Source organism: Lepisosteus platostomus, chromosome 4 (assembly GCF_059453375.1).
Source record: "Lepisosteus platostomus isolate fLepPlt1 chromosome 4, fLepPlt1.hap1, whole genome shotgun sequence".
NCBI lineage: Eukaryota > Metazoa > Chordata > Actinopteri > Semionotiformes > Lepisosteidae > Lepisosteus > Lepisosteus platostomus.
The window spans coordinates 7,233,988-7,255,612 of NC_142614.1; the positions used below are offsets into that span (position 1 = coordinate 7,233,988).

The 21,625-nt window shown below is 47.1% G+C and overlaps 1 long non-coding RNA gene across 1 annotated transcript; it reads right to left on the reverse strand.

Moving 5' to 3' along the window:
- Window positions 1-3,238: 3,238 nt before the first annotated feature.
- LOC148672323 (uncharacterized) lies at window positions 3,239-21,582 on the reverse strand. Its single transcript, XR_015936157.1, has 3 exons — window positions 21,254-21,582; window positions 17,183-17,266; window positions 3,239-3,738 (listed from the first exon to the last, which is right to left on the reverse strand). It is a non-coding gene; the product is annotated as an uncharacterized LOC148672323 (long non-coding RNA).
- Window positions 21,583-21,625: the final 43 nt, after the last annotated feature.

Sequence of the window (21,625 nt, forward strand, 5' to 3'; positions counted from 1 at the left end):
CAGTTAGTAGGCCATGGGCTGTCGCGTCGTGTATCCCGTAGGGCTAGAACGGGTTTAGTCCTGCGTGTCTGTGGGCCTACTCGCCCTCTTGGTATAGTCGCTATTTTGACAACATTATAAAGCTGTTGTTAATAATAGCTTACATTTATATAGCGCTTTTCTGGACACTCCACTCAAAGCGCTTTACAGGAAATGGGGACTCCCCTCCACCACCACCAGTGTGCAGCCCCACCTGGATGATGCGACGGCAGCCATAGTGCGCCAGAACGCTCCCCACACACCAGCGATCAGTGGGGAGGAGAGCAGAGTAATTAAGCCAATGTATTAATACTGATGACAACGAGGCGGAGATTCGTATTTCGTCTCCCGGTTTATTTTGTTCTTCCCAACGTGACATCTCCCACCTCCCAGAATGTACAGGATCCACCAAAGTTACGCTTCTCCCAATTTCACTAGGAAAGACTTGCATTCCCACGCCAGTCTCATCCCGAAATCTCACGTTCCATTTTGGTCTTTGGTCTATCCTTAGACCGGCTTGCTCAACCATTTGCAAGTCCAAACCCAACCAGTACGCTAACCTACAAATCTAGTGCGATATTGCCGGTATCGCGTGGCTTAAGATTTGGGCTCGACAATTCAATGTGCAGGAGGGTAATGATCGTAGTTTGCCGCGCTAAGACTTAAGCCACGCCACAGTTTGGAATTTGACAAGCCTATTTTTCTCCAAAGCGATTCGTTCTGCGTGCAGTATCAAAGCGGGAGGCTACTGCTGTCTGGAATGATCGTGTGCTGTGACGCGGGAATCTGTTGATATTCCTGCTGTGGAAATAACATGCATTTAATTTCGCAGGAAAACATAGTAGACGTTGTTGTAGCAGCAGCGGCAGAGCAACGACAGGAGCAGGGGAAATGGGAAGAGAAGAAAGAGAAGTCGTTTTACTTCTTGTAAAAGTAAAATCTTAGAAACTGTAGCGCTAGTGAAGTACACAGAATACTGAATTTCCGTCCTGTCCAAGGTGCAGCGAGTATTGCGACACACCGTTCTGGGGAATAATTTCGTACAACAGAAACATTGGCAAATTGAAACAAGCAGCTGAACACGCTCCTCTCTCCTCGCCACTTCACTTAAATGATCCGTTTGTCTCTGCGTGATACCTTAGATTTTTTTTAAATGGTCTTGATGTCAAATTGCCGGAGTGACTGATTGCCGGCCTCAGTCTCGCGCTTCTCGAACACACCCCGCGGCTCGCAAATTACCGCTCTCCGCGCGCGCGCCGGCGGAAAGAGCCAAACTAGCGCTCCGTCATCATTCCCTTTGTGTGCGCGAGAGCGAGGTGAATGACGAACTCCGGCTCCCGTCACCGACGGGCTCGGGAAGGACCGCTTTCTACCCGGGAAAAGACGGCAAAACGCCTTTCCTAGCCGGCGAGCCGTACTGTAACTTCACATGCCCAGTCTGCTGCAAACAGAACTACGTTGAATGGAGCCGTAGTCCGGTGTAAATCTTACCCGCAATAATACCGTTCGTTGTCAGACGAGTACCATCACTCTCATTACAACTGTTGACAATATGACATTACTATAATAACAGGCCTAGTAGTTAAGCAGTCTACAAAACAATAAAAGAGAAGAGCGATGTTAATAGTAGAAAGATTTGACTAAACGTACAGTACCATTTGAGCTAATTAATATAAATAGTTTACAGCAGCTGTAGTAGCAGGAGTATTGGCGGTAGTTAGTCAGATTACCATTGGTATGGCCGAGACTGTGAAAGTTAACGCAATAGTAATAGTACATTAGTGTCAAACAAATAGAAGAATCCTGTTTCAAAGTGCTGCTTAGCCTTGGAGTCTGTCTACCAGCAGCGGGGAGCCGCGCTATCGCTACTTTAGGGATGCTGGCGTTGTTCGATGTCAATACTGAGACTGTTAATGTTTACTGTATGTCGTCTCTGCTCGCCAGAATGTGTGTGGGCCCACAGCACCCTGAGGAAAGGGATATCAGCAGAGTAAACAGTGCCCGAGAGAAAGAAGACGGGGTAACTGGGTTATTCTCCGCATCAACGCGTGTTGGTAGCAGGTCTGCGTTCATCAGTGGGGGGTCTCTTGCGCCTCAGTGTGTCGGTGCAAACGAGACGAAGTGTGTAGAGCAGAGAGAAGGCCTATCACTGCGCTTGCAAGAGTCCCAAAGTGTGCGTTTGTGTGTGTGAGAGAGAGAGAGGGGGAGCGGGAGCAAGAGAGAGAGAATGGTTGGAGCTAATTAAATGCGCAGACCTCTCGCTATCTCCTCCTCCAGCGCGCCAGTGACGCACGAGTCGGCTGCAGAGGAGTGAGTCACCGGCCTCGAGGGATCATCACCGCTCGTGGTCTCTCTCTAAATATAAACCCGCGCTAACCACTCAGAATACCTAAGCAGCTCCGACAGGCAGAGCGCAACACCGGTCCTCCGCCCTCGACCCCTACATCTAACCCTTTCCCCGTGCAGATCTGCACTTTCTGTATCGCCTGCTGCCGTCCTGAGCCGATCGCTGACAGCGGCGTGCAGTACGGTGCGATACTGTACACTGCGGGACACTGAAGCGTTCCCTCAGCCGTGCGCAGCCCGCCCTAAAAGCGTAAAATGCGCGCTGTGCGTTTCCCTCTGTGCGACTTTTGTCCGTCTCCACGGGCGCAGCTAAAGAGGAATTTACGCGGTGGTAGGAGCTCCAAAGTCGTATTCTGAGGAGGCAGCACGGTTTAAAAAGGTGTGGTCGAAGAGAGGCTGCAGCTGAGCCAGAGGAGTGGGTTAAATGAAAACATGCAGACCTATTCTACGGTCGCTTTTAGTCTCCATGCGATTTTTTGCCTCTCGCCAGAAGACGGCGAACAGATGGATGCAATCCCTGTCCCATCATGCAGGTTTAAGAATCTGCCTTTGACAACAACAACAAAAAAAAAAGGCGGTGGATATATTTTAGCCGCGAGTGTTTGTCCGCTCCAAAGCGCATCGGTTATACCAGAGCTGTGTTCCTGGGCGCTGTCACCAGCCAGAGGCTCCTGAACAGGGCGGTCTGCTCACAGGAAAGCGAGCACTGTCGTTGGTCCAGGGTGTCTCCTACAGGGCACGTTTCGGACTCTTCATGCCGAATGTCGGCTCCTGTTCTGTTTCATGTCGGTGCACAAAATAAGTTCGCAGTCACTCGTTGGTGGTAGGGGTGGCTCATTTAAAAAGAGCTGAAGTTGCACAAACACTCGTATATGTTACATAAACTATGAACACACCAAGACAATTAACATGCGCCCTGACCTCTCAAACAGATTAAAAACTGGTTTTCACACACACACACACACACACACACACACACACCACTAACTCAAAGAGTATTAATTGGTTTATTAACTAATCAATAAATGTGCCGACATTAAATTTGGAACCCGATTTCCCTTCTCTCACGCTCTGAATGTACGCACACAGGCACTATTGAGTGACCTTTGTAAAGACCTTTTCTTGACCCCAGCACGGTGAGGTTCTGTTCAGAGAGAGAGATAAAGAGCGTGCTAGCCACACCCAGCACCCAGACAAGAGCCCTGAGCACAGAGGGGTGGCAGGTGGGAGAGACAAGCAAGCAAAATTCTGTGAGCTCCAAAGACGTCCATCTTTATTCATTCAGAAAGACAGCAGAGGGGGATCGCTCTCCTCCTCACTGTTTTTGTAGAGTCTTTAATTGGACGTCCTCGTGAAACAGCCCAGATCAAGGTCCTGGAGGGAAAAGGGAATACATACATTCCAGAGCCTCATCATCAAGGGGAGTTTTATAAACAGTATTAACGACAGCATGATCCACAAACATCCGACAAGAAGCCCGATGAGGACAGAGCAATTGTGGCCAGAGCCCACCTTTGGCCTTCAGTCTTGGGTCAACTCCATGACCTACTGTAAGAGCATGGTGTCAGGAAACCAATTGGTAGCATAGGAGGATCCTTATGCGTAACTGTGAATCTCACAGGATGCGGAGTGGCACAGGGACAAACCAAAAGACGTAATCCAGGGGCTTGGTCAAAAAGGGAGGCAAAGAGTCCCGTAATGAGGGAAATCAAGAAATGACAATCCAAAAACAAAATAATAATAATAATAATAATAATAATAAACTTTATTTTATATAGCGCCTTTAAAGGTGGCTTCTCAAAGCGCTTTACAGGATGACAATAACAATAAATAAGAAGACTACAACAATAAATAAGAAAATTTCACAAGACAGGACACAATTATAATTACAACAATACAACAATAACAATAGAGGAGACCGTGGAAGATGGTATTAAGAAGAGCAGAGGGGTGAAGAATGGAACCAGTTAAGTAAAGGCTTTTCTGAAAAGGAGGGTTTTGAGTCTGGATTTGAAGGAGTTTAGAGAAGGTGACTCTCTAATATCCTTGGGCAAGGAGTTCCAGAGCTTGGGGGCATAGCAGGAGAAGGCCCTGTCGCCCATACAATGTAGACGGGCTTGGGGGACAGTAAGGAGGGCAGAATTTGAAGAGCGGAGGTTGCGAGGTGGGGAGTAGGGCGATAAAAGTTCAGACAGGTATTGAGGTGCCAAAAATCCAAAAGGCATGGTCAAAAAGAGCCAAGTTAAGTATGAGGAGATCAGTCAAAAGGTTTAGAATCACAAACAAGAGTTCTACTGAAAGCTTCTCAATAGTGAGCAAAGGTTGGTGTGTGAGGGAACTTTAAGTACTGAAAGGAAAGGGATGTGGTTGGATAATTGGTTTGGGAGTGATAATTTGTGGAATCTGGTGCTTGTGGGAATGTGATGGGTTCAATTAGGAGTGAGATTGTGAAACAGTGGGTTTGGGAATGCAACGCCGTTTGCGAGGGAGAGTGTGGGGCGTGACACATGGGGAATGTGACAAACGACAGGAACCTCACACTCGGTGTGAGATGTCAAGTTGCTCGGCATTTGAATCACATTGAGGATCTCATCCAAACATTTCTTGAAAAACCTCTAGTTTGGCTTCAACAACGTGGCTGCTCAGCTTGTTTCAAATTTCCTCCAAATGCTTTTGGAAACAAATGTTTGCAGAGCCCTCTGGACATGCTGTGCACCTTGAAAACATCCTTGTGGCAGTTGACTAACGACAAATGCCAACTCAAACTCCTGGTCTCAGGACTGTAGCACTCAACACACCATTCACTGAATTTTTTCCTTCCACAGGGATGCAAATTAAAAAGAATCCGATTGAGGTGTTGGTTAGGGAACTATGATCTTTTAAACAGAAGTATCGCAGCAATATCCAACGTTTTCCCTGATCCCCCCTTAAAAATGTTTAGTTATCTTATTTGTTTAACAGGAAGCTCTGTACAATTGTCACTTGATTGTCAAGCACCAACCATCAGAGAAACACCTACAGTTTCTATTTCTGTTCTTATTTACAGTGTTTACACTTCAAGCCCTTCTGTCCTGCACTCTCCAGGTTTGCTGAATAGAATATAAGCTTTGTAGTCCTGTTCACTCCATTTCCAACCCTTGACAGAGGTACTTCAGATCTGAACCAGCAGCTGGAATAGGGAAATACAGCAGAAGAGTCATCGCTAGGCCAGGAGAGGCAGTTGAGTCGGCTATAAATAGTCCAGTCTATTATAGTCCAGCGTGCAAAACTGAACTAACTATAAACGGATGGTATCTGGTGACGTCACTAAGAACAAAAATATCACAGCCTCAGTGTTCCAACCTGTTTTGAAAAAAATATATATTTTCTTTGCTGGCTGAAGCATGGAAGAGATTACCAAAGCTGAGCGAACGTGTGAGTTATCTTTCATTATCTCTGCTCGTTCACAGCCGGAGCACTTAGTTAACATGACATCTTTTAAGTAGAAGCAAATGAAAAAGTGAAAGGCAGAGGCCGAAGGAAACCAGATGTGTAAATTAAGGCTGATAAGCAGCCGTCGCCGATTGGCCCAGGTGTATCTTAATTGCCGATGGCTCCTTCATTAAAAAAAGACAAGTAACAGAAATACGTATCCCTGAACTCATCTTTTACTGTGTGAAATGCAGATGCTATTTAAAGCCTCAGACTGAAAATTAAGGCGGAATGCTGGTGGAGACGATGACAAATTCACGTGCCAGTATAGAAGGAACAATATAGGGGAATATAAAGTAAGCAATAAAGAAAGGAAGGGTATGATGATGATGATGTAGCGCTTTTCTGGACAACAACACAAGGTGCTTTAAAGGGGTCTGGGGACTCCCCTCCACTCTCAATGTGCGGCATCACCAGGATGACGTGACGGCAACCAAAGTGCACCAGTACGCTCCCCACACACCAGCTCTCAGTGGTCAGTGGGGAGGAGAACAGAGTGATGAAGCCAATTTGATAAATGAAATCAGGATTTTGGTTTTACCTCTCATCTGAAGGACGGCGCCTTTTTACAGCATAGTGTCCCTGTCTTTATACTGTAGTATTACAGTAGGACCCACACAGACTGCAGGATGAGTGCCCTCCATTAACACCTCTTTCAGCAGCAACCTCATCTTTCCCAGGAGGTCTCCCATCCAGGTACTGATCAGGCTCCCCCCTTGCTGAGCTTTAGTGGCCTGCTAGCTATAAGGTGCAGGGTGACATGGCTGCTGGCTAGGGGTACTATGAGAGGTGGAGATAGAGAAATAGATATTGGAAAAAGACAACAAGAGATTTGAAACTTTTATTGCTAATAAGGGAGTTCCATATGTTATGTGCTTAAAACCAGCAGGCAACAGTTTGCGATGGGTAAAGGCCTGCATCCAGGGTACCGCAGGACAATTAAGTGAAGAATGAATTGAAATGAAGTCATTGAAGGTCCAGGATGGAATCAAAGCCAGAAGGCAACTCCTCCAGGAGTCACTATTGCCAGTCAGAAATTCAGCCAGGGAGTCAATCAGTCAATGGGTTCGTCACTGAGATGGCCTTTAATTCAGAGAGTCAGGCAGCTCCTCTGGAGCACCTAAACATGCTTTGGGCAAGAGAAGAACCGTTCTACATCGTCCACTCTTCTGAAGAGAAGAGCATTCGGAATCCAGAAAGGTACCCAGAAAATCACAGCGGAGGAAAGGAGTTGATAGACACTTTTCCAACACAAACCATTCCCCATGCTGTGACGGCAGTATTGGCAGATCCTGGGGCTGTTGAGAAACATTTTGAAAGATATGAGGCACTTTTCGACTTAAGAGTAGGCGCCGTTTAGGTAGGAAATGGTCACTGACATTGTGAATATGCCCCCCTTATTAGCCTTTTGTCAGGCATTACTGTCGCTGTGGGAACATGGTCTGCAGCTCTGTTCCCCGCCTTTATAACACTACATACCCACCCAACCACGCCTCAGCCACGATGCTGCACAGCTCCACGTTTCTGCAGAAAACAACCAGGATCTATTCACATATATTTAAAGACGAACACGCGCTTCCGCCCTGCCTGGCACAGCACCTCATTGATGGATCGAACGCTCTTTAATAGAAGTGTCACCGTACCTGGAATGTGATATCGGATGGTCTGGGAGATGCGCGCCTGGGGAAGACTGCAGGCCAGTAAATCTCCAGCGCGCCCAGTTTCCTTTCACACCGCCAACACGCCGAGCGCGCCGGCAGCCTCCTCTGAAAGGGGGGCCGTCAATCTCCGGCCCTGCAGAGTCCGCATGTCCTCCTTTATTTCCATCCCCCACCCCTCCCCCCACAAGAGCCGCTCAATTCACATTATTGATCTCCACTGCCTTGGCTGGATGCACACAAGATCTTTTAAAAGTTGTTGATTCATAAACGCGAGGTATGAGCACTTACTCGCTCAGCTGCACGGAAGTCTGTTGAGCCGTAAAACGATTTCTTTTCATCTTGAAAGAACTAATCGCCTAGAAATCTGAACTCCCACTCGCCAGGATAAATGTCCGTTCGGTTAATCTGGAAGAGGGATCATTGACAAATGAGCCGTGTTTATCACTTGCTACACTGGGGGATATCATTGAAGACCTGGGCAACACCTCCCATCTGCTATCGCGCTGCGATGTAGGTCGCCCGCACTTTCAGGGCAGGCTGGCACAACGTCCAGGGGAGTTTGCATTTCCCGGAATTCTGTTGGTAAGAGTCGGAAAGTTTCCATTTCCGTCTCTCTCCGGCAGTGATTATGATTATTTTTTTTCCACGAGTGCCCTCTCTCTCTCCGCTAAATTACATTTCATCTTTAATTCATAACTTCCACTCTGACACTTTTCCAGCCCGCCTGTTCTACACATGGGTACCAGCCGCCAGACGGGCGAGATGAGCTGGATGATCTCTGGCCACCCGTCCCCCTCTCTGCCGCTCCTTTCTGCTCCTCGTTCCTTCCTCTCATCTCTTTCACGGTTTATTTTCTTAATGAGGAAGCGGCGTCCCTCCCCCTCGCTTACTGACTCAGTCGTGTCCCGCTCACTGCCGATTGACTGCGCAGCACGGCCCTGCACGCCGAGATAAGCGGCTCCATTCTTAATAAAGGAAACTGCTGGCGCTTTGTGTAAGCAGCCTTCTGTCTTTTAATTGAAAAAAAAAAGCCTATTACCTCCACATTAATTATCTCTTTCCCGAGGCATCTATTCCGTCACAAACCTTCTTAGGGGGATTTTTTCATTCATAAAAAAATAAGTAAATCGACTCTCCTCCCTCCCACCCGGTAGCGCACTCAGCCGCCCATGGATCGCTCTCTCCAGTTGACGAAATCTGCCTCAAAGTGGTTTTAAAATAAAGTCCCAGTTCGAGGAAGTTCTGTCTCGAAGACGGAACACGACGGTCCCGAGGTTTAAAAAGCCACGCTTCGCTCACGTGCCTCCCCCTCCCCTCCGGAAACGTTTCGCTCGCGCGCTTGTGCTGCTCGAGATCCGGGGTTTTATCGCTTTCAGCCCCGTTTTGAAGCGCCAACTGCGCCTCGAGGAGGCCTGCGGCGGTTAACGGTGACGAGACTGAACATTTACCGCGGCGTTTGTTTGTTTTTTGTAATCGTCAAATCTCACTCAGTCTTAACATTTTCGCCCGCTGGTTCCCAGGAGCCGCGAGCAGTTTTGGAGGTTAAAAACAATACGGTTACAATCACGTATTTTAAATGTTTGAAAGACTCCCGTTTCACTCTAGTTCGGGGCAGCCGGGTTTAACCCGACTCGCAGCCAAGCGGCCTCGGCCGGTAACACCCGTGTCGCCAGGGAGCGACGTCAGACCAAGAGAACAGACGCGCCTCCTCCCTTTCAGAACGCACAAAGATCTATCATCCATTCACCTGGTTTTCATATTAAACAGTTTTTTTAATCAGACCCCTTAGAAATGAATTTGAAAAAATAGGAACATCTGCTGGTACTTTCGACATTACCGCGCACCTCGGGCGGACAGAGGACTCGGATCTCGTACAATTGCAGGCCAACAAGACCACACACACACACGAACACGTTCCTGGAAAAAAAGCGGCTCAGAAGGTAAATCGCTTCCTCCAGATTATGGCTCGTGTGAGGATGACTCACGCTTTGCAATTACCTCTTTTAAAACGCGTTTAAAATTGCTTCCATTCCACTCAAGCGCGGGCCTGATAACCGATAACAATTTCATTTCAAAAGGAGTTTTTGGAGGGCGGTACGGGTTGTTTTCTTTTTCTATTAAACCTCAACGTATCAAGGCAGCCTAACTCAAACCGTTTGATCGATATGAACTTTTTTTTTTCCCCGGCGTAAAAACTGAACATCAAACAATAAAGTAAATCACGCCTACACTGAGTCTTTCATGATGTTAGTGTCTGAAGGAGACGTTAGATAAAGTGAAATTATTTTCAGCCGTGTTGGAGAGCGAATTAAGACGACTTTCCCGTCAGTACTTTACTCTGCTGTTCGATTGAATTTACAAATAATCAATCCCCACTCCCCCGCGTCTCCAACCCCTATCTAACTCCTCAGACACCGACCTTCTCAAAATGACAAGTCTTGAGTTACGGATTACACTCCGATAACTAATAAGACCCTACGTGGAGCCGGCAAAACTTCCGTGATCTTCCAGACATCTGTCTGCAGTGGACGCGCAAAACTTTTCGCGATAACAGTAGCAATGTGACTTTACTGAGAACAGCGGCATGGATCGATAATCAGTTCTCTAATTCAGCTGTGCATCTATCAAGAGCTGAGGTGGTTATATACAGTACTGTAGGAGCGGGACATAAAATATTATGTGCGTAACAGTCACAGCAATACCAGGTTTTGGTTTGTAATATATAGTATGAACCAAAAGAGCTCCTGTCCGTACAGATACTTAACGTTTTTTTTTAAAAATGAGAGCACTTTTAAGCCCTTATTAAAAGGATGCGGACAGCCGAGTCTTAGAGAATTCCACACTGCTCTCGGCAGCTCAGGACGCAAACTGTCGCGCAGTGAATTTCTGCATCTTCAACTCCTACGCAATCTGAAACTGCAGGCTAGGTGAAATGCCGCCGCTCTATATTCCTTAAGATTATTCCTTAGCATTTCAACAAGATGATTCCCTGACATCCGTAACACGAATTCTTTAAGGTTAAAAATGCTAATGAAACGCCCGACCTAATTCAAACCGTGTCACCATTACGAGGAACAAAAACACTGTAACCACATGATCACTTCCAAAGTTTCTTAAAAATCCAAAACGTTCATATCTGCATTTGGCACCAGGAAGTGTTAATGTCAATCCATAACACGTTATGAAGTCAGATAATCAGATAATTAACTTGCGCTGAATTGCACCGGTTCTGGGATGTTTCAGAACTTTAATTTTTCGGAGAACGCAGAGACACTTTATTATAGCAAGTCTTGCATAAACCTCGGATGGTTTAGAGGGAACCAGCTTTTCCGGGATCCGGATAGCAGCACGATGCCCCCGGCGCGCGTGGAGAAACGGACGTTTATCAACTTGTAGTTACATTTAGGTATTATATACGATATCAAATATATCTGGAAAAAAAACATTTACGAATGATATTGGTGGGGGATTATGCTGTTAACATTGCCAGTCAAAATAGCAACCTGACACGGAGACTAAATCTGTCAGGCTCCGTTTTGCGTTGCACCGGGAACGAAGTGACGTTTAATTTTTAGGCGCACTCATGACCGAACACTTAAATCCCTAATTTTACACAGACAGCCGCGGTAGTCGATTAAATGCAATGCAAAACTGTCCACTCTGAAGCGGGCTCCGCCTGATCCACTAAGAACCGGTCGAAAGAGATGGCTGGCACAATGTTCGGCCACCGTTCGCAGCCAGAGAGACCCGTTCCTGACTCCGCCATTCCGTTCGGTCTTGAAACGTCATCATAAAGCAACCGAGCAAGGCCCTGGAGCCCGGTCTGCACGGAAGCAGCCGGTGTACCGCTCAGCGGTCAGATAAACTCACGGCAAAACAAGCAGACAGTCAATCTGGCAAAGATAGAAGCACCAGAACATCACCATGCTTCAACCATTTGATATGAGGAAGGAAAGTCAGACAATAACGCAACACAGTTTAATCGTATTAATTATTAATAATAATTTTGCTATTATTATCCATCTCTTTTCTGCAACCTCTGTCCTAAGAGGGTCAGTGTGAGCCCAAGTCTATCAAGTTGTCTCCGGATTATGGAGAAAAAAAATAGGGCATTCTTCTTAACACCAATGCATTATTTTTCCAGAGAAAAGATCGCAATAATGAATATTTTGTCGGGAAGATTTTAGATTTGCGTTCGAAAAGTTGATGTCGTCCGCCTGTTGTACCGAAGGAAAAACAGCTTTCGATCAATCGGGCGTGCAATTCTAAACATTGCCGATCCAGTCTGCCGGCTCCTCACAGTCAGGCATCTGTATTCAAAGCTCAAGTGGATCGATATTAAAACTGTTACTTTTTAATTTCCCCCCGAGCGCCCGAGTGAGTCGACGGTTTTCAGACTGCTTACAAAAAAAAAACTTTCCTGTTTGGGTAACGCCGGGACAATGGCGCTGGTCTTGCTTTTAGTTTGTTACAATGAAAGCTCTCGTAAGGCTGGTGGTGTTGTGTTAGTCGTAGTGCTCAAGCCGTCATTGGTGGTCCTGCTACAATATATACCCGACTGACCTCAGTGTTTGCTGCAAACCGTGTTAATGTTAGTCCTGTTCTATTTACTACGGCAAAATCTTCTGCAATTGAAGCACCAGCAGTCGACACGATTCGATTTTTTTTTTCCTTGAAGAGGTGGACACGATTCCAGGTGTCACTACAGGGTCCGTGAGATGGTGGCTGATCAGTCTTCAAGGAAAGATGGACACTGGACGGAGACGGATGTTCTCTTGTACCTCTTTCTCTTAGGGGTCTCATTTCGTTCCCCCTCTTTCCTTGTCCCATTATCCAGTATGACCAATCAGAAAACAAGGAAGAGTTGCATATTAACCTAAACCTGTCTACCAACTGAACCAGAGAATTCTAAAGAACTGAAACTACTTTAGACTGCATAAGTGAATAAAACAACAGTAACACAGGACGTACGCTTACACAAGCCTTGAAATCAAAGTGGTGTCCAGGCCGACTTGTTTCCTGCAGAAGTAAGACGTGTAGTTAATTTAATTACGATACGGCGGGTCATCAGAGCAGTCATCGTTCACGCCGATGAGGTTGTTCGGGGTTTATCGACGAAACCTCGGAGGTGAAACCTGAAGCATAGAATTCGCTGGCGTCGCGCAGCAACGTGCTCTGTCGAGGCGGTTTAACGCGATTCAACTCAAAAGCAAACGAGGACCCGGGAGAAATAAAATACTAGGGCGCAGTTTTTGTTTTTAGAACTAGGTTTGATTCGTTAACCATTGGAGACCTGCATGTCAAACGTTTATATAGACAATCATACTTATCGATCGATCAATTAGCCAGTCGGTACTGTGGGCGTCCCAGCAGGGAAAATTCTATAGCAAAACGCAGCTACAGTAAACATTGGTCTCGCGTGTTTCCCGAACCCAATAACGTGCTGTTTTTGCGCTGGGGGAGATCTGCTGGTTTGCTGTCCCCATCTGAATACCCGAGAATGTTGTTTTCAATCCGTTTCCAGCGCAGTAACTGATTGATCCGACCGCGTCAGATTACAGGAGTTTGGACGCGATTGAATACTGACTCCCGCATTACTGTAAGTTTAACGAAGTTGCTAATTGTTCCTGGGGTCTCCTGCACTGTTCACACCCTTTCGTTATACTTGGATTTTGCATCGCTGCCATGGGTGCAAGAGGGGCATCGCGAATACAGCTCTCGTCCAGGAGGACCTACTGGTCTACAGAGATCTGCATGGAGTACTGGCATCCAGAAGGACATGATGGAAGACTCAGTGCTCCACATTTAGTACTTTTTATTGAATTGTGTGATGTTAGCATGCCCCGAGGGGTTGGGCAGCCAGTTGGCTTCGGACCTCTAGAGGTTGTTTTTTTCTCCTTACAGAGGAGTTTTTGGTTCCTCTCCTCCGTTGTCTTCTGGCTTTTTCCTCTTCCTGTTTTGTAATGTCAGGTATTGTCACACACCTTTGTTACGTTTCTTGGGGCAACCTTGTTGTGAAAGGCGCTATATAAACATTTTTTTTTTCAAATCAATTGAACAACCAGATCCCAACTGGTTCGATTCATCACTGGAATCAATTGAAAAGCTGTCCAAGTGGCGGGTACAGTGAAAATGAACACTCTTGATGATAAGAGTGTACAAACAGCAGGGAAAAACAATACTGTTACCATTTTACAAAGCACGGTCACAATGGCAAGCCCGGCGCGCAGGCGGCCAGGATAATGGCTGTTTGAAACTGCGGGTAAACGGAAGCCGGGAATCAAACCGCGAGGGCAGCGGAGCAGATGCTCGGCTCGCCCCCGCGCGCCTGGCAGAGGCCCTAGTCGTCCCGGGGGCGCGTGGGTGGGCAGCTGCAGGATTCGGGAAACTACCGCGCGCCTTTACCGCTTTATTGGATTCTTCTTAAACCGGGCGCCCACGTACCGCTCGTGGCGAGAAAGAGGGGGGGGGGGGGATACCGCCTTCCAGCGGGCGCTCCGCCTCGCCTGTCTGTGTTGACGCTGGGAGCAACGATGCTGAATGAGGACAACGGTTATAGGCGGCGGCAAATCCATCTAAGAACAGGAAGTCTATCGGTTAAACCCGAAGGAGGAGTTTTGTATGAAATGTCCTGAGACTTAACCTTAACCTGCTCTTTCTGTCTCACTCATTGAATTGATTACTGCAGCTTAATCGATTCTAAATGGCCCAGTCGATCAATCGTCTTGCCCTCAGTGGCAGGACTGTGCCTCAGTCTCTGCTGTTAATGAAGCAGCCCGAGCCGACTCAAACACCTTTTCCCTAGTTCCCAGCTCTACAGCAGCTCCGGCAGTCTTCTCGCCCTCCTGCTGCTCCTCGTGTGCTGCTGCCATTACGGTTGGTATCTGACGAGTGTTCTTAAGTTTAAAGGGAGGCGGAGAAAGAATGAATGAGCGAGACAGCAGAGAAGGGAAAAGACGACCCTGCTACAGATGTAAATGCTCACGGGCGCCTCCTCTACCCCCCCGGATATTTCACCTTCATGTGGTGAATGGAGTCAGGGATTGAGGCTGTGCTTAGCTAACCGAGAAACACTGCACCAACTGTCCTGGAGCTACTGGGAGGGCAGGCACTAAATATCAGAGTTACGGCACATTGAAAACTGCGGGTGGGGTGGGGCACTGTGAGCGAGGATGTAACCCATTGCACTGACTGGCCAGCTCTATCCCAGCGGTGTCACATACTGTACAACACTAAGCAACTAATACTTGGGCCCTCCGCGTCACGCTAGCCTAAAAATAGACACCCACGTCCTAGACAGATGTCCACATGAAAAGCAAGGAAGTCCGGAAAATGGGACAGAGGTTTTGGAGGGTGCTCTCTTTATCACAGCTGGATTCTAATTCCAATATGTATTAGATCACCTAAGAAGTTGGACATGCAATCTGGAAAACATAAACAGAAGGTTAAATAGATATCACGTTCAAAATTAAAAAGGACAGGTCATTTTGTTATCCTTTTGAATATTAAGGTTACAGTGACTTGTCTGGCTGTATCAGTGCACATAAGAGAAGAACAGCACCTTGGGATTCTACCACCCATCTCTTGATCTTGGACTTGCACTGTATAAACTGCATGGTTCTTCTACAGGTAGGAACCTTGCAGGCAGATGCAGGAGACCAGTGGCCTTTCAGTTGGCTTCTTTGTCCTACTGTCTGCTGACTAGTCTAGTGAATTTTAACACTCTGATCCCATTATGCTTTGTTGTGTAACACAATTCTGTCCCTGACACTGACTGAGACCCGTGTCTTGTAGTAGACCCTATGCGATCCGGTAAGAGCTGGAGAAAACAGCCAGGTGCCAGGCGGGCCTCGCGACATCCTTACCCTAATGATTACCCCAGGACTGGAGGAGCTAGTCTTTAAATAAGACACCTAAGAGGGTACACCTGGGGAACTTAATCACAAGAACAATAACTGGAGTAGTGGAGGGATTTCGGGCGATAGAAATTCAGGGAATTTGAATTGCACCACATCAAACTTCTCTGTTCTAATCACACTGTGTCCAGAACTGTGTTGCACTGCTCTGTATTTACTGTTTCACTGTGCACCATTGTACTGTAATGCACAATTAAATTGTTAGGACAGACCCTGACTTCAAGTAGGGAGGTCCCAAGAATCTGCACGCACAAAAATGATGGTCAAGAGAAGTAAAGTCCAGGAGGAGTTATTGTAGGAAACAACAAAAAACATTAGCAGCAAGCCTAATTCACTTTATCACATTGGTATAATATTGAAGTCCTATACCATGTAACCAATAACTAAGTCAATGACCCCTGGTGTGGCTATTTACATATAATTAGAGGCTGCACAGCGGCCTCTAGTGGCAGACTTTAACTGCAGCCCCTTCTTAAAATGGGCTGCCACACGTTTACTGTATTGTAATGGTACTGTACTGTACAGTACTATTTGACATACAGGCTGCAGACAAAATAAGTATAAACTTCAGTGAAGAGACCATAAGACATTTGCCATGTTTGTGTTAGTTGCAGCACGCGAACGGATGGAAATCTGTCCACAGACGTGTGCAAAAAGCAACAAAACTGCAAACAGATGCAGCTCTGTTACACACACAGTAAATTCATCCCCATATGTGCAGCAATTATCGCCCTCAGTTATGGCCAAAACGTCCACATCACTGCTGAATTTGCCAAGGTGCTGCAGTCTGCTTGGCTGTAGCTGCAGCAGCAATCTGTCACAGCAAGCTGTGAGCTCCAACAGACTCCCAGAGACACACACAGACTCACTGGTACATCCCACACACAGAAATACACAGAGGCCACTGAAAACACCAAATTGCATTGGATGAAGACATCAGACAAGGAAAATAAATAATGTATAACTCCCTCCTCTTCCATTGATGAACATAGAGCAGACACAAACACCCCACCCCCACTCCTTTCAATTTTCCATTTTCTCCACCAGTTGTTCCCTCTGTCCTCCTGTATCCCGCAGTCATTGTGTTTTACTGCATCGGGCATTTCAATACAGCCTGATCACCACAGCTCTTACAAGAATCGAAGCTGGTATATCATGATGCCACCTGAACCCTAAAACTCTGCTAAAGTGTGAGTAAATAAATGGGCAGAACTGGGCAGATAGGATCGTTGAGTTAACTACAGAGGAAAACCAAGGGGTAGAGGGTATGTGAATGGTATATTATAAGGCATGTTATCCATGCTTGTTTGGGTTTTATAAATGTTTAACTCATGCCTTAGAACTAAGCAATGCTAATAAATCCTATAGCCCAGAGTTTCTTAGCCCTGGTGTTGGGTAACCCCTGTGTTTTCTGGCTTTTACTCCTATTACACTCTTGATCACAGGCTCAAGTGATCAGGCAGGTTAAAGGAAACTCTGGAAGAAGGCTCCACAGCCGAAATATTGTGTTTCTTTTCTTCTCTTTTCAGCCTGGGATAAACCTTCCTTTGCAGCCTACGCATGCTGACGCAGCTCCCTACTCTAACTCATTTATTCGACCGTCCTCAGTCTTTTTCAAATCTGTATGTTGAGTTTCTAAAACGCTCAGTGATATATGGGACGGGCAGGTGCCCTGAGCTGACCGGTGCGTTTCAGGACTGCTCCGACTGAGGTGCGCGAGCTGAAGAGCGACCAACTGGACGTAAGCAGAAGGGGAAAACATGGACTCACCGGAGGAGCGGTCCTTCACAGCACCACTCCAGCCACCTGCAGCTGGTCAATCGAGCTGCTCCTCGGGTGGTCACCTGTTGTGAGCTGTCGGGTCAGAAATAAGGACGCAGATTCTTAATCAGGAAGTTAATGAGAGGCCGCATAAAGTTGTGGGTACTGCAACCAGGGTAGTTCTGAAGCCAACAACTGGATGCAGGAAACAAAATAAGCCAACAAGTTCATCGGTTACTGTTGTCAAGAGGCACTGGTGATTGAAGGGCTCAGCTGCAAGAAAAAGCAGCAGAATCAGAGGGACCCCAGGAATGAGATTGAGAACCACTGATTTAACATAACATCACTTTACTGGCCCTATACAACTTCTTGCATTAGGAATTTGTCTTTTTTCACACACCTCAGCTTGCTCTCCATGAGACAGACACACAGACAGTGAGAGAAGCTTGGGGTCAGAGTGCAGGGTCTGCCATTGTACAGCACCCCTGAAGCAGTTGGGGTTAAGGGCCTTGCTCAGGGGCCCAATGGAGTAGGAATCCTTCGCCAGTTGCAGGATTTGAACCAGCAACCTTCCAGCCACAGGCACAGATGCTTAGCCACAGAGCCACCGCTCCGCCCTGTATTTAACCTGTAGCAAGATATTGATATATGACAAGACTTTCCTACGTTTGCTATTGATTATGTGTTAATCAGGCAGCATGGCGGCTTGGCAGTCCTCACCCACGGATCTGGTTTCCTTTAGCCCCCCCCAAAGACACGCCGGCCAGGGTCAACGCTACCGCCACCTGGCCTTGCAAGGAATAATAAGCGGCCTTTCAGACAACGCACGCGTTTGTTGTGTGTGAGTGCCAGTATGTCTCTCGTAGTAATGCGCGCCTTTGAACGCCCACTTAAAATAATGTGTTACTACGGGCCCGTGCGGTACTGTGAAAACGCGTGAGCGCGGAATTCCGTAAAGCTGCAGTACACGTAGTACAACACACTGTATGGGCCGCTTGCCGAACTGAGTAAGGACCGATCCTGACTGCAGATAAGGGCCTATCTACCTCGGGCAGAGCAAGCAGCGCGTTGAGCCTTGTCGGCGTGTGGGCGTGAGGCTCCTGCACTCTATTAAGGCGGTTAGCTGATGCGGTGAAAAATCAACGCGCTGCCCTCGCCCTGCACGCAGGCTGCGCCTGGCGGAGATACAATTTCCGTCTGCTGCAGGGCGATTTATTTCGCCAACGTTTAGCCCCCGCGCGGACGTTCCTTCTCCCTCTGCAAGCGGCCGCTTAAAAACGCGCATCGAAACAGGCGGCGGCAGAAGGCGAGGCGCTGGAATGTGCGATCGATACTAATGGCGATGATGATGGTGACAAATCTCGATCCTATCCTGTATTTCCCAGCCCTCATACAATCTCTCATCATTTGCACGCACACACACAGTCTTCTTTTGCACGATGTGGAAGGTTTGTGATGCTGGCAGACAGTCGATAATACTAATCCCGCATCAATGACAGTGTCAGGCGCGTTCTACACCCCCGCCCCTATATCCGAGTCAATCACCGCAGCCTCAGCGGGCGAAGCTTTATCACATCTCGGCAGCTGCTTCTGCGTTCTGACCTTCCTCTCCCTTCGCTTTGGAGCAAAGGGGGGGCGGATGTGGTGCTTAAATAGAGGCGCATGAAAAAAAAGTCCCCCCCCCCCCCTTCACTTTTATTCAAAGAGACGTGCCTATGTGACACGCATCGGTCCTCTGCAAGGCTCCGGGTTCGAATCCACCCCCAAACAGCTGAAAATATCATCATAAGAGAAATCCACGGAAGGCCGCGTTGCAGAGAAGCAATAATAAATTTTCCGCGTGGCCGAGCTTCTAGTTAGTGATTGGTCATTGACGTCTTTTTTTTAGGTCTCCCGTTATTGTAGCAACTGTGAAACGCACGGTGTAAACTAGCACACGGCCTCGGGGTCCCCAAGACCCGGCCATTGCACGTCTGCCCTACCGTCCTCTGCGTTTCTGGAGAGACCTCAACGGGTTGGATTTGGGACTAGCTCGCTCGCCCCCGACGGCCGCGATAAAAGGCCTCGTCTTCTTTCTAAAAGCCGCGGGGCCGCGCTCCAGCCCACAGAGAGACACTCGTGGGCACGCCAGCGCGGTCGGGAGCAGCGAAAGCGAATTATCGACCCCGTGGTCGAGCTTGGGTAGAGGAGGTGACTACTGCCAGAGAGCCGAACACTTCACACGAGGGTGACTACCTACTTGAAGCGGCTTAAAACGAGAAAAAGCAAACATCATTGTTCTGTCTCACAAATGTGAAAAGGTTCCGGAATATTAGGGCTTCGCGTGGGTAAAAAAACGCGGGGAAGCCGAGATCGTGTCCGGTTTGATGAGTCCAAGCTCATGCACAGAGAATACATTTGCAGATAGAGAGAGAGAGATTGGTTTTAGTATTCGTTAATTATTGAAGACCGTGAATGTTTTCAGTAAGAAGTAAATGGATTCGCGCTTGAACGGTTTTTATCATAGATACTGAACGTGTTGCCCGGAACAATCGAAAATGGTTCGATAGATGTGTTATGTGCTATATACACACACGTACACCTCTGCGTGTGACACTACAGTATACTGCAATTATCAAACCTACTTTTTTTTTTTGCAGGCCGATTGTCAGTCAACAAATTCAAATCCTTCAGTAATGATTTGATTTAGTAAGGAAATCACTACTTTTCATTGCACAGCTTGGGCGAGATAGAACTATCTGAGTTAAATTTAACATATATATAAAATTCCTAATTTTACATATTACAGTTCACCATCGACTTGGCAATTAGAACTGACAGAATACCGATACGCGATAAATAAAATCTGCTGTTGAGGACTGCATGCACACTTAATAAAAAATGATTATATGATTTGAATTCCGTATTTGAGTCCTGTGGAGGGCCAAGTCAGCTCTTTAATCTATTGCGGCTATTTTTATATGCTGCGGTGTAAGTGCCGCGCAGCTAAAAACCCTGATAATAGATCTGGTTTGCTTCATAAAGCACGCTGCCAGGAAACAAGGAGGGCAATATAAGTCTTTCTGAGTGATGTCTGCTCCATATGAGAGAGCTCTTCCCATCTTCCACTGGACAGAGACGCAAAGCAGTCGTCATGGCCTGCATTGCTGTCTTCCTGTGTGTCATCTAATTACACGTCTCTGTTCCACGGCTTTCAAATAACGACTTGCTTTTTTTGTTTGTTCTGCTACTGGCGTTCAGCTCACTAAGACAGTTAACCCGACCTGTCGTGAGACACGCGACTGTAATTTGGCGGATCGATCGAATATGTGAACTAAATATCGCAACAGGATAGTTAATAGCGCTCTCCTCACACACAAAACCCTAGATTGTAGGCATTATTAGTTGGCTAAATGAAACACATCCTTTTTTTTCCCTGCAGCTGATTCTGTGTTTGTATGTCTAAGTATTCCTACGAAGCTGTTCATTAGAACAAAAGATCGAAGCTGTTGTCGTCGTGGAAAAGCACAGACTGCCACGTTTTTCCGCGTTTCGTTTTTTCCGCGTGTTGTTTGGTCTTTTGCTTATTCTTTTTTTTTTAGCTCTGTCCTTCTGTTTAAAAGCGGCAGGATAGCTGACGAAGCACAGCAGCATAACTTCATAAGATGCTTTATGAATAAACCAGTGACATTCACACCGATGTAGACTCGCCTTTTTGCGCGAGAATAAATTAACATTTAACACTCACTGCAGGGCTTACAACCGAGGGAGGAAGAGTGGGGTGTTGGAGGGGGTCGATGTGGGAAACGTCAAAGGACGAATTTAGAGGGATTGGGGGACTGGGAAGATGCGCCCTGCTCCTGTTACGCTTTCCGGGAGTGAGCGCTTTGTTTCGTGGTCTCGGTGGCGTGGAGACTCGGGTGGGCAAACGAGAGAAAGACCGGAAAAACCCGGAACACGGGAGTCTCGTGTTTACAAATCCAATTTAAAATAAATGAGAGGCTTTTGTTATTATTATTATTATTATTATTATTATTATAATTAGCTTTCGATGTGCACGGGTACTGCGGTGCCTTTTGTTAACCGGAGGAGAGTACTTACTCGTGCGCTATGCAGGGGTGGGCTAGGAGGGTAGTGGAGCCATCGCCCACTAGCTACGGCTTCTGCAGGGGAATGTCTGCTCTCTGCCCAAGCTCTGTGTCTCTCTCAGCGGCTGAGTGTGTGCGTTGCTGTGTCTGCGTGTGTGGCTAACTGCAGGAACTCAGTATGCGAAGCACAGCCGCATCTGGGAAAACCTCTTCTCTTCGCTCTTTTTATCTGCGCCTCCTTCAATGAAAAATACTATTTCATTCACCAGTTTCCGTTCATTCATCAAATCAATGCAGCGTGGAGAAGAATAGGGTTCGATCCTGACAAAATTCTTATCAATGGAGCGCTGACGTCAATGGACAGCCTGACGTCATGTCACGTGGC